General features: G+C 36.1%; 1 long non-coding RNA gene and 1 pseudogene across 1 annotated transcript in view; both read right to left on the bottom strand.

The window, feature by feature from the left end:
- LOC144578924 (uncharacterized) overlaps nucleotides 1-12,631 on the bottom strand; it is a 45,832-nt gene extending 33,201 nt beyond the window's left edge. Inside the window, exon 1 of the long non-coding RNA XR_013525490.1 lies at nucleotides 12,492-12,631. This is a non-coding gene — a long non-coding RNA (uncharacterized LOC144578924). The remainder of the gene's footprint in view (nucleotides 1-12,491) is intronic.
- Nucleotides 5,190-6,024, bottom strand: LOC100399727 (fatty acyl-CoA reductase 1 pseudogene; annotated as a pseudogene).
- Nucleotides 12,632-15,219: the final 2,588 nt, after the last annotated feature.

The raw sequence follows: 15,219 nt of genomic DNA, 5'->3' as shown, positions 1-15,219 counted from the left end.
ATTTACAGAAAACTTATTCTCAGAACTTTATGAAATTTTGTTCATTGTCAACAGTTATTTTCTAGGAGAGGTGCACAGCTTTTATTGTAGTGCTGTTATTCTTCATACTGTGAAATAGAATGCATTTGGATGGTGTATTTTCTGTTTTGGTTTTAACTAGTTGAGAATATTGATTTTTTTTTCTCTTACAGAATGCATTCTCTTTTCACTTTTTCACTAAGCAACGTTGTGAAAGAAGTGAAATTTCTGAGTCTTAGTATATCTGAAAATGTCTCATTTCTCTTCTTGCTTGATGGACATTTTGATGGAATACCAAATCTTAGACCCAGAATATCTTTTACTTAGATTTCTGAAACCATTATTTTATTCTCTTTTGCCAAATTATGTTGTTGATGTGAAATTAGGTGTAAAACAATCTCCATTCTCTTTATGGTAGCATGTGTAATGTTGGTACGTGTTTTGCTTTTGAAACTTCAGGAGAATGCATGCTGGTCAGATTGGCTGTCTGGATCTCCCCCTTCCTAGAACTGTCAATTTAATCTAATCATTTTGCCCTTTCTAAAATTAACTGAAAGTACTTTAAACTTGTCAAGTATTATGACATAGCCATAACTTTGTCCTCTTTTCACTGAACAATTTTGTCCAATTGAAAGAATACACTTCATTCCACACACACTCAGAGGGACTTCTATTGTGGGGCATCTTAAAGCTTTTGGATAGCAGGTATATTGATCATCCTTTTAATTTAATTCTCCACAGAAGGATGGGCTTCCATCTGCTTTTATTGATCAAAATTTTTCTCACTTTTGGTTTTAACTAGTTGGGAATAAGAAAGTTGCCTACTCCAACACTTAAAGTTCAAAAAAATGTTGGACTCTTAATATTTCTTTCTTGCAAAGTGGTGAATTCTTTTCTGAACTCATCTCCTCTCTGTAGTGTCTTGACAAACAGAGGACACTGTGATAAAAATGTTTTGTGAACATATCATTGTATACTTTTCCCCAGTTTCCTTGGCAGACCAATTCTATAACGAATTACTCTTCTCACCTCCCAATCCGCAACCTCTGTAGCTAAAGTAGGCAGAATAGCTTGGAGGTTTGTGTTGCAGGCTGCAGTGTCTGTGAGTCACACTCTGAGTGAAGCCTGTCTCCAACACCTACCAGCTGTGCAATTTCAGGCTGATATTGCCTGCCTTTTTCGTGTCTCCTTTCACTCACCTGGGAATAATGACAGTTTCTTTCTCATTGAGCTGTTATCAGGAAACTGATCAATCAATCAGTTGATCTACCAATAGATAGATAAATCAGAACTTTAGCTAGAATTTTCTAAGAGCAGCTGCAAAGGTCGGAGTAGTTATAATTACTATTTAATAAATTGTCATTAGCAACAGGACAATGGGTGGGGAGGTGCCTGGGTGCTAAATCCTGATGCAATATTTAGAAGATAGGTAATTTACACTTTTTTCCTTTAATATTCTGCTATTTGGGGCAATTTCAAGGCAACTAGAAGCAGCAGTTAACCTGCTGCCATGAACTCAGGCCCCTAAATCTTGTAGATAAAAAGTAACGTTTTAAGAAATGTTTTGTAAATTAGTTACCAAATGGTTGATCTATTACCTTATTTGAAATTTTCCATAGGTAGTGGATATATATTTTCTTAGTCAACCAACATCACTTTCTCTCTTTGGGATAGCAGAACCTCAGTTTGCCATAGAAAATCCATTTTTTAATGGGTTAGAGAAGGGCCTTATGCTACTTCTTTTTCTTTTATAAAAAAAAAGAGTAAGCAGACCTAATTCCTTCGACTTAGAAATCAAAGGATCCCATTCACCTGGCTTCAGTGATTAGTTTTCATGAAAAATAAAATCTTTCACATCACCATGGGATCCATACATAAAATGAGGATGAGGTCTCAATATATATTTTAAAAATCTTGAATATTAATTTATTTCTGGCCACTGCAAGATGATAATACACTCTTTGATGTTTTGATAATAGGTTGTTGACTTATTAAGCGTGAAGAAATTTATATAACTGCTTAACAAAAGGCATTCAAACCCTATAGAATCATAAGTATCTATGATTATTATTGTTATTAATTCTACTTATTAATGTGTTTTATTATTTATCCATATTATCAACTTCAAAACCATTATTTTCCATGTATTCTAAAGTTTAGGTTTATTTAATCACAGTTATATTGATAAAGATTATCAGATGATTGCCCTTATTAATATAATATAATCATTGACAGAGCCAAAATTAAAACCCAGGTTTATGAGACATAAAAAATTTACTATTTATAATCATTCTGTGCTTACTTTATTATTCAACTGTTACCAGTGTCTGCTGTATATTACCTGAAGTAATAATTTTCATAAGGCCAATAAGTGCAAGTGTCGAAAAGTTTCATGATATTGTATTTGGGAAAAGCCAAACTATTTACTTTAAATTGAGTAACCCCTCAAAGCATCAAAAAGAAAATATATAGTCTTTGCCTTGGCTAACAATATTCTGGAAAATACAATATACTGATGAGGAAATAGTAGACATTAAAAACAGGAAAATAAGGTCAAAATAAACAATGAACTATGGAAAAATACTATGAGAATCAAATGAAAATCTGTGATCAAAAATTTCCTTACCATTAAAAGTGCACAATTGGCTGAAATAGATATTATTTGTGACATGTTATAGACAAGTCTGAGAAGTAAATCATTTCTTCCAATAAGAGAAAATAAAATTATTTTAAGTAATAATGTTATCTGCTTTTTTCTGTGTACATTCTTCATCTTCAGCAGTTTATTTTTCTAATGATTATAACAAAAATGTTTGCAATTAAAAAATAAATGTTGCCCTAAAAATAATACCTACTGGGTATTGCTTTATGCTAGATATCTTTCTAATTATTTTGCACACTTCTATTTATTCAGCCTTCAAATTACCAATAGTAATTACTCCAATTACAAATGATAATTTCAAATTTACAAATGGTAAAATGAGGCAGAGAGCACAAGTAATTCACCCCATCTTAGAAATGGTAAATATCCGAGCTATGATTGGAAGTCAGGCAAGGCATGTCAGATACTAGATGCTTAACCACTATTGTGTAGTACCATGTTATAAATAATTAAGTATAAAAAATAAATAAGTAAATAATTTTTATATAATGTTTTTCTATTAGTTGAGAAAGGTGACTAGATGTCTTGACATCAACAAGCAGAGAAAAACAACTATAGATAAAAGTAGTATTTAACTTTATGTCTCTAAGACTCACATAAAATAGTCAATGCTTTTCAAATAGTGGCAGAAAAATTATAATTAAATACTGAAGATTCAACTGTATCTTTAAAAGATCTTAAAGACATAAAGCAATGTCAAAATGTTACTCTCTTTAAATTTAATAATCATGTGAAGAAATAGCTAACTCAAGCCTCCTTCAGTAGATCAGCTCTGCCAGGAAGAAAACTGAGAAACTATCTACATGGCTTTGGACCATGGGATTCAATTAAATTGTTTCTATCCTAAAAAGCCTGGTCTCACATAGCCTCACTTTTTTACTTCCTCCATTACATTCTACATGTAAACTATGTATTAACTTTTAGTTTTTCTAGTGTAAAAAAAAATCTAGAGTTAAACATTTAGAATTTTTTTTTTTTTTGAGCTGGAGTCTCACTTTGTCACCCAGGCTGGACTGCAATGGCATGATCTTGGCTCACTGCAACCTCTACCTCTGCCTCCTGAGTTCAAGTGATTCTCCTGTCTCAGCCTCCTGAGTAGCTGGGATTTTGAGCACATGTCACCATGCCTGGCTAATTTTTGTATTTTTAGTAGAGACAGGGTTTCACCATGTTGGCCAGGATGGTCTCCATCTCTTACCTAATGATCCACCCTCCTCAGCCTCCCAAAGTGCTGGGATTACAGGTGTGAGCCACTGTGCCTGGTCAGGAAAAAAAAATTTAAAGACATCAGCTTCTGGTTCAAAATTAAATAAACTAAATAACGTATTTTTAATGCAAAGCCTAATTATAAATTAGGAACTAACAGAAGAAGGGCCAAAGTTTTATTACCAAGATTTGAAAATATTAGAATGATGAAATTGTGTAGCTCTTTACAGTGTACAGAACACTTTCTTAGAAATTGTCTCATTTTGTTTAATTATTACAACAACATTATAGAGATCATCCAAGGACATTTCAAAAACGACAATGGGCATCATAAAATGTGGAGCAATAGAAAACCAAATTCTATAAAACCTAGGAAAGACCCACCCATGGTGGCTTATGCCTGTAATCCCAGCACTTTGAGAGGCTGAGGTGGGTGGATCACCTGAGGTCAGGAGTTTGAGACCAGCCTGACCAATATGATGAAACCCCGTCTCTACTGAAAATACAACAATTAGCTGGGTGTGGTGTCATGGGCCTGTAATCCCAGCTACTCGAGAGGCTGAGACAGGAGAACTGCTTGAACTGGGGAGTCGGAGGTTGTGGTGAGTGGAGATCGCACCATGGCACTCCAGCCTGGGCAACAAGAGAGGATCTCCATCTCAGAAAACAAACACACAAACAAACAAACAAAAACAATCAAACAAACACCTAGGAGAGTCCTACTCCAAAGCAGAAATAGGAAAATGTGGGCTTTTATATTCAGGTACCAACTATAGCAAAACTTTTAATTTTGTAGATTTATATTTTTTATGTACTCCATAGTTTTTCCTCTTGTAGTTCCAATGGTTCTACAAATGGCTAACCATGCTGTTACTATGGAAATAACAGTGCATTTCTCTGCATCAGTAAATAATCAAATATCTACCATCTTAGCTAGTATTACTGTCCAAATAAATGTCTTCCATTGCATTGAACATTAGAATTAGAAATTCTTTATATGTTAAGGCACAGTTTAATTAATATGTTCCAGAATTGTACAGTTATACTGGTCAGTGTTCCTATTTCCTCACTCCTGTCCCCATCCCACCCCTTTCTTCTGGGGCTCAGTGTATTAAGTCATGGTTTTCGTGGCTATTGTAGATTTGAGCTGGCATAACACAATGTGTTCACTAGGTCTTCTGAGCATAAACATTAAAATGTTACATAAAATAGACTATAATTTACTTCACACACTCTGATCTAAGATGGTTTGATGTCCTGATGAAAGGTGAGATGACTTAAGTGTATTATATATTTTGCGCATTTAGACCACCATAGGCATAGATGTTCTAATGCTGAATGCTGATGCATTGTTGGAGGCATGCATTGTTTGAAGAACTCCTTTATCTGCCACAAAAGAGACCACTTGCTCCAATAAAGTTATCAATCCATCCTGTAAAAGTTATTTCCAACTTGCACCAACAATCAATGGCCTCGCAATTGCCACATTTGGCTTTGCTCCTTCTTGTTGTACAACATATTCTGCCAATGCTTTTGTGTATATGTATGTATTAGGTCTGTCTCCTGTCAATTTTGGCATGATATTATTTACTAGGCCATCATCCATCCACTCTAAAGAATCAATAAGCTTCTTGGGACCCACAGGTGGTAGATAGACTACTTCATCAATATGCTTTGGATTACAGTAGGCATGCTGTTGATACATGCATGAACACATCCGGAGTCTTCATTTGTTGTGCAAGGAGAATAAGCTGTCACGTTCGATCATATTTAACTGAACAGCATCTCTTAAATTTTTAGAAAACTTACTGTAACTGCACAGTGAAATGTAATATTGATAGAATCTACAATGACCTCTTTATCTTCTTCACTGAGAGCCTGTTTAGGTTGGGTGAGTTCGCTGTTGATTGCTATAATTTTCTATCTAAAATCTGGATTTTCATGTCTCAATCTGTCAAAGAGCTTGACACCACTTGCTTTTGTGGTGTCTGTCCAGCTTTCTGCTTCACAGAAACATAGACTGAATTCACCTTAGGACAAGACCTCAGCCACTTTTTCAGAAGCATCTTCCCTAGAAAACCAGTAGCTCCTGTGAGGAGGACATTCTTGCCTTCATAGTTTTCTGGAATTGAAGCCATTTTGGTCTTTCTCTATAAACTTTGGCTCCCAGGCTTAAGATCCAGATCTGATTGAGAAGAGCATCCAGCATGGGTACTCTTAGAGGAAATCTTCCCCGATTCATTCTACACCACTCAGATTACTACTTTGCTTTGAGTTGCCTCAGCAGTTAGGTATTCTGTTATAATTAGCCACCTCTATGCGGCCTTCTACCCCAGGCGGTGGCCCCAGGCTCTGCAGCTGCAAACCAGGCTTCACCATACGTCCCCCTCACAGTCCCAGTCCTGTGGAGGGCAACAGCAGATCCCTGATTAATATCTTAATGAGGTTCAGTGAAATGCCTGGGAGAAATATTTTCTTATTTTCACATTTGATTTTAATTTGTTAACATGAATTTTCCTACTATTGTTGCAGCTTTATCAATCCTTTAGTTCTACGAGTGAGAGAGAGTGTTGCAACTTCTTTACTTCCCCCTGTCATTCACCTCTAATGGTGAGCTTTGGGTTCTTGTCCCACAAATAAGAAGAATAAGGTGCATGGACAACAGAGAGTGAGTAAGGCACAGTTACATTTATTAAGTGACAGAAAAGCTCTCAGCCAACAGAGGGGGCCCAAAAAAGGGTTGCCAGCTATGAAGCTGCCTCTGAGGTTTTTATGAACTGGGAAGGTAGGAATGTGCTGACTGGTTTGCAGACCATTTTAGATAAAGCACCACTCAGAAAGAGGTATGATGGTGTAAATAACCAGTTGGAGAAAGAGGTGAAAGCTTGGCCTGGCACTTGGGCCAGAGACCAATCAGGGACTGAAGTGATGATTAACTCTATGTAAATGAAGATGGCTGGTGGCCAATCACAGAAATGTAGGAATATGTAAAATAGGTGAAAAGAGATTAAGGCATACCAAGGAGAGAGAAATGGGTCCAAAAAAGGAGTGTAATTTGTTCATCTGTGTTCATTTCCATTCAAGGATGCAAGCTGTTTCTTATTTGAGCCCTTAGTTTGATTTTCAAGCTGTTCTTTTTTAAAGGAGTTTTACCAATGGCTCACCCGAACTGCCTGCCTGACCCATTTCTTCCTCCCTTCTCATTCTCTCTTCAGGAATGCATATCCTAACTGCTGTTAAGGTGGTGAGGCAACAATCCTTCTGGCTGTTTCCTGCTGGAGAGGGATATTGTATGGGGAATAGCAGCTAGGGTTCTTACTGGGTCCAGTCTAAGCATCCTCAGAAGAAAGGTGCAATCATACATGTTTCCATTTGCATTACCATTTAGAGCTTGATAGCCTCTAGGTGAGAAGAAATAATTTGAGTTATAGCTTTGGTATAAAAGGCATGAGCATGAACACAAGATGTACAAGGAAAAAACGATCCTAATAAAGGAGCTAAGCAGGTCCAAATATAAGACCAGAACCCTTAAGAAGGGATTGTAGCCAACCGCAACTGGGACCAGAGCCCCAATTTTCTCTCAATCTGTTAATAATTCTAATTTTTTTCCGTAAGCACCTATAAGTTTTCTTCTACTTGACTGGCAGTGTTGATCCAGAAATAGCACATGTCGTTTAATATTACACAGGCATCTCCTCCTTTGACTGTAAGGACATCGAGAGTTCACCTATTTTGCATTTCCACAGAAGCTAGACAATTGTGGATTGTTGTTGGATCTCTACTATAACGTTGCCTCTTATCCTTCTTGCATCGTAATAGAATTAAGTACCCATCTTTCAAAAAGAGGACTACTGGCAAACCGGATTAGGCCTCTGCCTATAGAATTCCCCATACATGGTTTTTCTAATATAGGATTGTCATGGGCATGTCCTCCTTAGGACTCTCTCTCTGTTAAATCTCCATCTGATAGCATAGAGATAAGTGATCTCCTTGTTCAGTGTGCACTAGAGAATGCACTCTCCTGAAAAATACCCAGATTGGAATTTCAACAGATGATACTGCCATGTCAATTGGGTTTAAAAATAATAGGTCACAGACCACTGCCACCACTATGGTTCATGTTTCCCTACAGTGCTTTGGAAGGATTAAGTGTAGCCAGGAGCCACAGGGAAAGTAAAGCCCCATTTCTTGAAGAAATAGTTCTAAGTTGTGGTTTTTGAGTGTTCCAGCTAGATTTAGTCTAGGCCTTATAAGGTCATTCCCCTTACATCAAATGGGGATATTTTTAAGATTGAGATATCCATACTCAGTATAGTCACCGCACCATTTGAAATTTTACATGCTAGGTGGAAGTAATCTTTTTCGCAGATGAAGTTTTGAAAGATCAGAGACACAATATGTATTGGCCAGTATCTTATATAACGCTCCTACCATGGACTATTGGTCCTCAAGTTCCCGGTTGACTGGCTGACTTGTCGGTCACTACTGTTATCAAATATCATACAAAGGTCCAGGATTCCACATGTAGGCATGTTTGGAAAGATCCATCAGTTATTTATTACCTGATAGTGATGCTGGCAAGAGGTGACATCCCTTGCCAGGGATAAACATTCCCATTCGGCATTTGAACCAGGAGGTTTGGTTAGATTTTTTTGACTCCTTTTTTTTGAGATGGAGTCTCACACTGTTACCAGGCTAAAGTGCAGTGGGGCGATCTCAGCTCACTGTAACCTCCACCTCCTTGGTTCAAGCAATTCTACCGCCTAAGCCTCCCAAGTAGCTGGGACTATAAGCACATGCCACCACACCTGGCTAACTTTTTGTATTTTAGTAAAGATGGGGTTTCACTGTATTGACCAGGATGGTCTTGATCTCCTGACCTCATGATACGCCTGCTTCGGCCTCCCAAAATGCTGGGATTACAGGCATGAGCCACTGTGTCCAGCCAGATTTTTTGACTTTTTAATAGGATTCATCCAGCTGGTTTGAGATGGTATTTCATTGTGGTTTTCATTTGAATTTCTCTAATCAGAGATGTTGAGCTTGTTTTTATATTATTGCTGGTCATATGTATGTCTTCTTTTGAGAAGTGTCTGTTTATGTTCTTTGCCCACTTTTTATTGGGATTTTTTTTTGTATATTTATTTAAGTTCCTCATAGATGCTAGATATTGGACCTTTATCAGATGCATAATTTGTAAAAATTTTCTTCCATTCTGTAGGTTGTCTGTTCACTCTGTTGATAGTTTCTTTTGTTGTGTAGAAGCTCTTTAGTTTAGTTAGATCCCATGTGTCAATTTTTGCTTTTGTTTCTTTTGTTGCAATTGCTTTTGGTGTTTTCATCATGAAACATTTTCTCATGTCCTGAATGGTATTGCCTAGGTTGTCTTCCAGGGTTTTGATAGTTTCTGGTTTTAGGTTTAAGTTTTTAATCCACTTTGAGTTAATTTTTAGATGGTGTAAGGAAGGGGTCCAGTATCAATTTTTTGCATACGGCTAATTAGTTATCCCAGCACCATTTATTTAATAGGGAACCGTTTACTGAATAGGAAAACTTTTCCCATTGCTTGCTTTTGTCAGGTTTGTCAAAGATCAGATATTTGTAGGTGTTGAGTCTTATTTCTGGGTTTCCTATTCTGTTTTGGTCTATGTGTCTTTGTACCAGGACCATGCTGTTTTGGTTACTGTAGTAGCCCTGTAGTATAGTTTGAAGTTGGGTAGCATGATGCCTCTAGCTTTATTCTTTTTGCTTAGGAATTGCCTTGGCTATCTGGGCTTTTAAAAAATTTTTGGTTGCATGTGAATTTTTTTTTTTTTTTTGAGATGGAGTTTCGCTCTTGCTACCCAGGCTGGAGTGCAATGGCGCGATCTCGGCTCACCGCAACCTCCGCCTCCTGGGTTCAGGCAATTCTCCTGCCTCCGCCTCCCGAGTAGCTGGGATTACAGGCACGCGCCACCATGCCCAGCTAATTTTTTTGTATTTTTAGTAGAGACGGGGTTTCACCATGTTGACCAGGATGGTCTCGATCTCTTGATCTTGTGATCCACCCACCTCTGCCTCCCAAAGTGCTGGGATTACAGGCTTGAGCCATCGCGCCCAGCCTGCATGTAAATTTTAAAATAGTTTTTTTCTAGTTCAGTGTCATTTACAGAAATTTTATGGTACAACAATTTTGTACAATATTTCTTAAAATTCCATTTGTAGGAAAGCATTGATATATAAGACTTATAGATACTTACTTGCTATGTTATTGGTACAATAGTTTTTGATAACATGTTGAAGATAATAAAATAGCTGCCTTCTTCTAAATTTGAGGAAAAATGGAAATAATTACAATTATTATGTCTTTTTAAAAATGACTTTATTGATATGTGTTTTTTAAACAAAATGATGTACTACATATTTAATGTATACAACTTGATGAATTTGGAGGCAAATCTATGCCTGAGAAGTCATCACAATCCACGCTGTAAACATATCCTTCACTTCAAAAAGTTTTCTGTCTCTCTTTATTCATTATTATTATGTTTTGTGATGAGAACACTACATGAGAACTATTATTCAAATGTTAAATATACTATACAGTATTTCTGAATAGAGGCACTAGTCTATACAGTAGATCTCTAAGACATTCACCTTAATAAATTATCTTTTTAAAGGAAAAGAACTGTATTAGTCTATTCTCACATTGCTTATAAAGACACATCTGAGACAGAGCAATTCATAAGGAAAATAATTTTAATGAACTCACAGTTCCACATAACTGGGGAGACCTCACAATCATGATAAAGGTGAAGAGGGAGCAAAAGCATACCTTACATGGCAGCAGGCAAGATAACATTTGTAAATAAATTGGCCTTTATAAAACTATCAGATTGCAGGAGACTTATTCAATATCATAAAAATGAAATGAGAAAAATCTGCCCCCATGATTTAATTACTTCTCATTGAGTCCCTCCCATGAAACATGGGGACTTTTGGAAGCTAAAATTCAAGATGAGATTTGGGTGGGGACACAGACAAACCATAGTAAGTACCATATTAACTTTTTAAAATGTAAGTTCTTTCTAATTTCACTGCATTCTTTTTAAATAAATAAGATAGTTATATTTAAAACATAAGAATCATAAAAAGCAAGGAAAATATTTATATGAAATCTATAATTCTTTCTCAGTATGTTATACACATTAAAATATATTAGAAATCATAGCTATCATTTTATAAAGTGGAAATTTGGGTAATAAGATCATTTAAATTTTGCATTAATAGAGATATGTCTTTATGAAATTCAGAAAGTTCACAACGCTATTATACTGTATTTTTCTCAATGAAGAAATTTGGTAAATGTAAGAATATTGTAATATTTTATAGCATTGTATAGATTAGCAGAAATTAAGATTTCAAGTTATATAAGAAAAGTACTAATATTTGTGGTTTGGAAAATATACCATAAACTTAAAAACCAAAATGAATATATTCGGTCTACCTTAATTTTTTTTTGTATTTTGTGGTTATCTGTTTTTTTTTTTTAATTTTGCAAAATTCAGTATTCCATTTATGGAAGTAATTTTTTTTCTTAAGTAGCACTCAAGTAGCAAAATTTAATATTTATGTATGTTCAAAAAGAGATTGTCAAATGTCATCAGCTGTAAGAAAAATAGAAATTTTCTTTTTGTAACAATTAAATTGACATAAGGACATGCACACAAAGGCAAACCCTTCTATTCAAAGCATCTTTCTTATGAATAGTTAATGGCTTAAATAACTGGAAAAAATATTTCAAAAACTTTTTTCATTTGAAACCTTTCTGAATATTAAATTTGTTTTGTTTTATTCATTGTACTTTTTACTTAACTTTCTCTGTTCTGAGAAGTTATAAAGCACTTAATATTTTTTCAATAGAGGTCATTATCCTGGAGCACCTCAGGAGGTAAGAAAAGTAATTCATACATTTCTTATATAAACAGACTCTTCCGAGACCTCCCAGGGGTACAGCCCAGTTAAAGTATGTTTAATTTCTTCCTCAGGTGATTTTAGCAGGAAACAATTTCATCTTTAAAAAGAGCTAGCAAAGTCATATCTGCAATTGAAAAATAAATTTACAAATATAATCTTACATTGCACTACATGGCCCTCTGTGCATTTTAATTTCAAAATCTTAATGGATAAAGTAAACATTATTGCAAATATATTTTAGCACAGTAATCCTGTAAGTATTAAGCAATTCCAAATAATATCAGATATTCTAAACAAGTAGCTTCTCAGCTGTACATTTAGAAATATTTCATTGTAAATACTTTACATTACAACCACTACTATTACTATTATGATTGCTTCTATTTAAAAACACACATATTTTGTATTTTTAGCATTTACCATCTTCCAAGCACTATTTAAATGCTTTACATGTATTATATGTATCAGTTGTTTTTTTTTAAAATCCTTTCTATGCAAACTTTTGGGAAATTTGTCTATGTCCCAAATGATCAGTTTCACGATGGTGTATCCTGTTGCAAGATAGTTTTCAATCATTGTGTATGTTCCTAATAATGCCCTTTCTACTATTCACATTCTTTAGTAAGATTTTTTAAAATTATTTTCTTACCTTTATTTTCTGTTTCCTATTATTTGGAATTTAGACTTCATGAGTTGATGGTTATAACATTATAATCACACTTTTCAGATTTCTAGCAGATGAATCAGCAAAGAGGACTGAAAGAGTTCCACTTTCACTTCTAGAATTTCACTCGATTCCCCTCACCAGAAAGTTTTCTGGGCTTTGCTTTGATTCTATCTTTTCAGAGTCCCTCTGATTCACTCTTTCTGAACAATTCACCTCTAATCATCTGCTTGGTTAAGACAGAATTAGTCACTGAGTTATAAGGAGTGGGAATGAGGAATGGAGAAATAACTGCTTCTTAATAATTTCACGTAACTCTGGGGAAAACAAACAAACAAAACCACTGATTTTTATCTTTTACATTCAATGATATTACCCCGAATTCTGATAATGGTGTTCTGCCAATCCGCTTGCTTCTTGATATTTCTGTGCTAAATTGATTAACGCTATTCATTTGCTTTTTACTTTCTCTAAGTGTGTCACAGTTTCGTCTCATTTTTGTGCTGTTCTGACAAATCTAGTTAAATTTTTGAAGAGAGAAGAGAGATATTCAGTTTACTGTTTAAGTGATTCCCTATAGTCTTTTTTATTTAGAGTTGGTCAGTCATGCATCTGTAATGTCCTAAAAATATAAAAATTGCATACTCACATTCTATTAGCATTATTATTCTTAGAGTCTAATGATGGTCAGCAAAACAAGTTTTGTTTCTGTTATTGGTGCACGTTTGTTTTTTTGTTTTGCTTTGTTTGATTTTGTTTTGCTCTTATTCTCTATTTAGGCACCATCATTTATTGAGGCTGCTGCTAATTCTTATCCATACATTCATTGTCCACAAAGTAAATCCTCTCTTCTGTGTGTGTATGTGTGTGTGTGTGTATCTACTATTGGTTATGACTCTCTAGAGAACCCTAACAAATACAGTCCCAGGAGTGGTTCTAGAGGGACAGAATATTAAGGATGAAGTTCTTTTGTTGGTTTTGGGGTTTTTGGAGGTGTCTGCCTAGTATAATTAGACCCAAAAATGCTAAGGACTCTACCCCTAGGTATGGAGAACACTGATTGTCCTTGGTATGAACTGTTTAGAGTTAGGAAAATAAATGCCTGTGACACCCCTGATTCACTTCTCTTGAGAGGCAAGGAGTTTAGTGACCTTTGACTATATGTGGAGAACAAATGAACTTTAATGAAGTTGGTTGGTTGCTCCTAAGTTCACTGGACAAAGTGATGAAGAAAAAGGATGAACTCAGGAATTATAATTCCCAGCTTCAGAAGCAGATACTGAGCTTCAAATCTGCTAAGATTGCCCTGAGTGAGCATCTTAGCTCCCATAGAGAAAGAGTTAAAATTGTAGAAAATCAGACACAAGTTCTTATCATGCAAGCGGCTGACCTGTAGCAAAAGGTCCATGTATAGCTACACTAGGTGTCTACTAGTAAAGTGAGGGCATTGATTGGGATAAAACTGAGATCCTGCTACTTGGAATGGGGATGTGTGGGAGGACTCTAATGAAGCTAGGGACACTGAGCTTGCAATCTCAGAAGCAGCAGCTTCTGCATCCCCAGTAGTGGCAAGATCCCCTCTCCAACCCATGCTGCTGTCAAACTTTCCATGTTTGCCTGAGAAGATAAACCCTGTGCTGCCTGAGGCAACAGTGATGGTGTTCCCTGACACAGTTGCCAGGCAAGATAATGTTGATTCCCTTCAGGAGCCACCTCCAACACCCCTGTTGGTTTCTAGACCTTTAACTAAAATCCCAGCTGGCCCCGAGAAGTGAGATTCAGAGTGTGACCCATGATGAGGTGTGCTATACTCAAAAAGAACTTCTTAAATTTTCTAATTTACATAAACAGAAATCTGGAGAACAGTCTTGGAAATGGATATTAAGGATGTGGGATAATGGTGGAAGGAATATTGAGTTGGATCAGGCTGAATTTATTGATTTGGGCCCACTAAGTAGGAATTCTGCATTCAATGTTGCAGTTCAGGGACTTAAAAAAAGGTTCTAATAGTTTATTTGCTTGGTTAGCTGAAATATGGATTAAAAGATGGCCCAGTGTGAGCAAGCTGGAAATGCCTGATCTCCCTTGATTTAATGTAGAGGAAGAGATTTAAAGGCTTAGGGAGATTGGGATGGTGGAGTGGATTAGTTACTTTAGACCTACTCATTCCAGCTGGGAAGGTCGGGAAGCTATACCCTTGACCAATGCTTCACAAAATAGTTTTATGAGGGCAGTACCTGAAACTTTGAAGAGCCCTGTAATTTCTTTTCTCTGTATGTCAGATCTAACAGTGGAACTGTAGTCACTCAACTGCAAAATTTAAATACGATGGGAATAATTGGATCCCAAGGTGGTAGGGGCAGAGTGCTGGCACTCGACCATCAAAGGCAATGTGGGCATAGCTACTGTAATGGGCAGCAGAGGCAAACCAACAATGAGAGTAATCTGTATCATGCCAAACTCTGGCATTGGCTAATTTATCACAGTGTTCCTAGAAGTAAAATTGATAGGAAGCCTACTGCATTCCTACTTAATTTATATAAGCAGAAAACTTCCATGTCAAATGGAAATAATACTAATTTGAATTATAAAAACAGAATCAAGCCCCCTCAATTTCCAGACTTTATTCAGTTTATAGACCCAAAACCCTCTGAATGAAGGGAAGGCCAGGTCCCCTTGAGGAAGGACCCTGACACCCTACTGACAATTTATG

Source organism: Callithrix jacchus, chromosome 1, assembly GCF_049354715.1.
Source record: "Callithrix jacchus isolate 240 chromosome 1, calJac240_pri, whole genome shotgun sequence".
In the NCBI taxonomy this organism is placed as follows: Eukaryota; Metazoa; Chordata; class Mammalia; order Primates; family Cebidae; genus Callithrix; species Callithrix jacchus.
The sequence above is the reverse complement of the archived record's forward strand: the minus strand, read 5'-3'. Positions and strand labels throughout refer to the sequence as shown.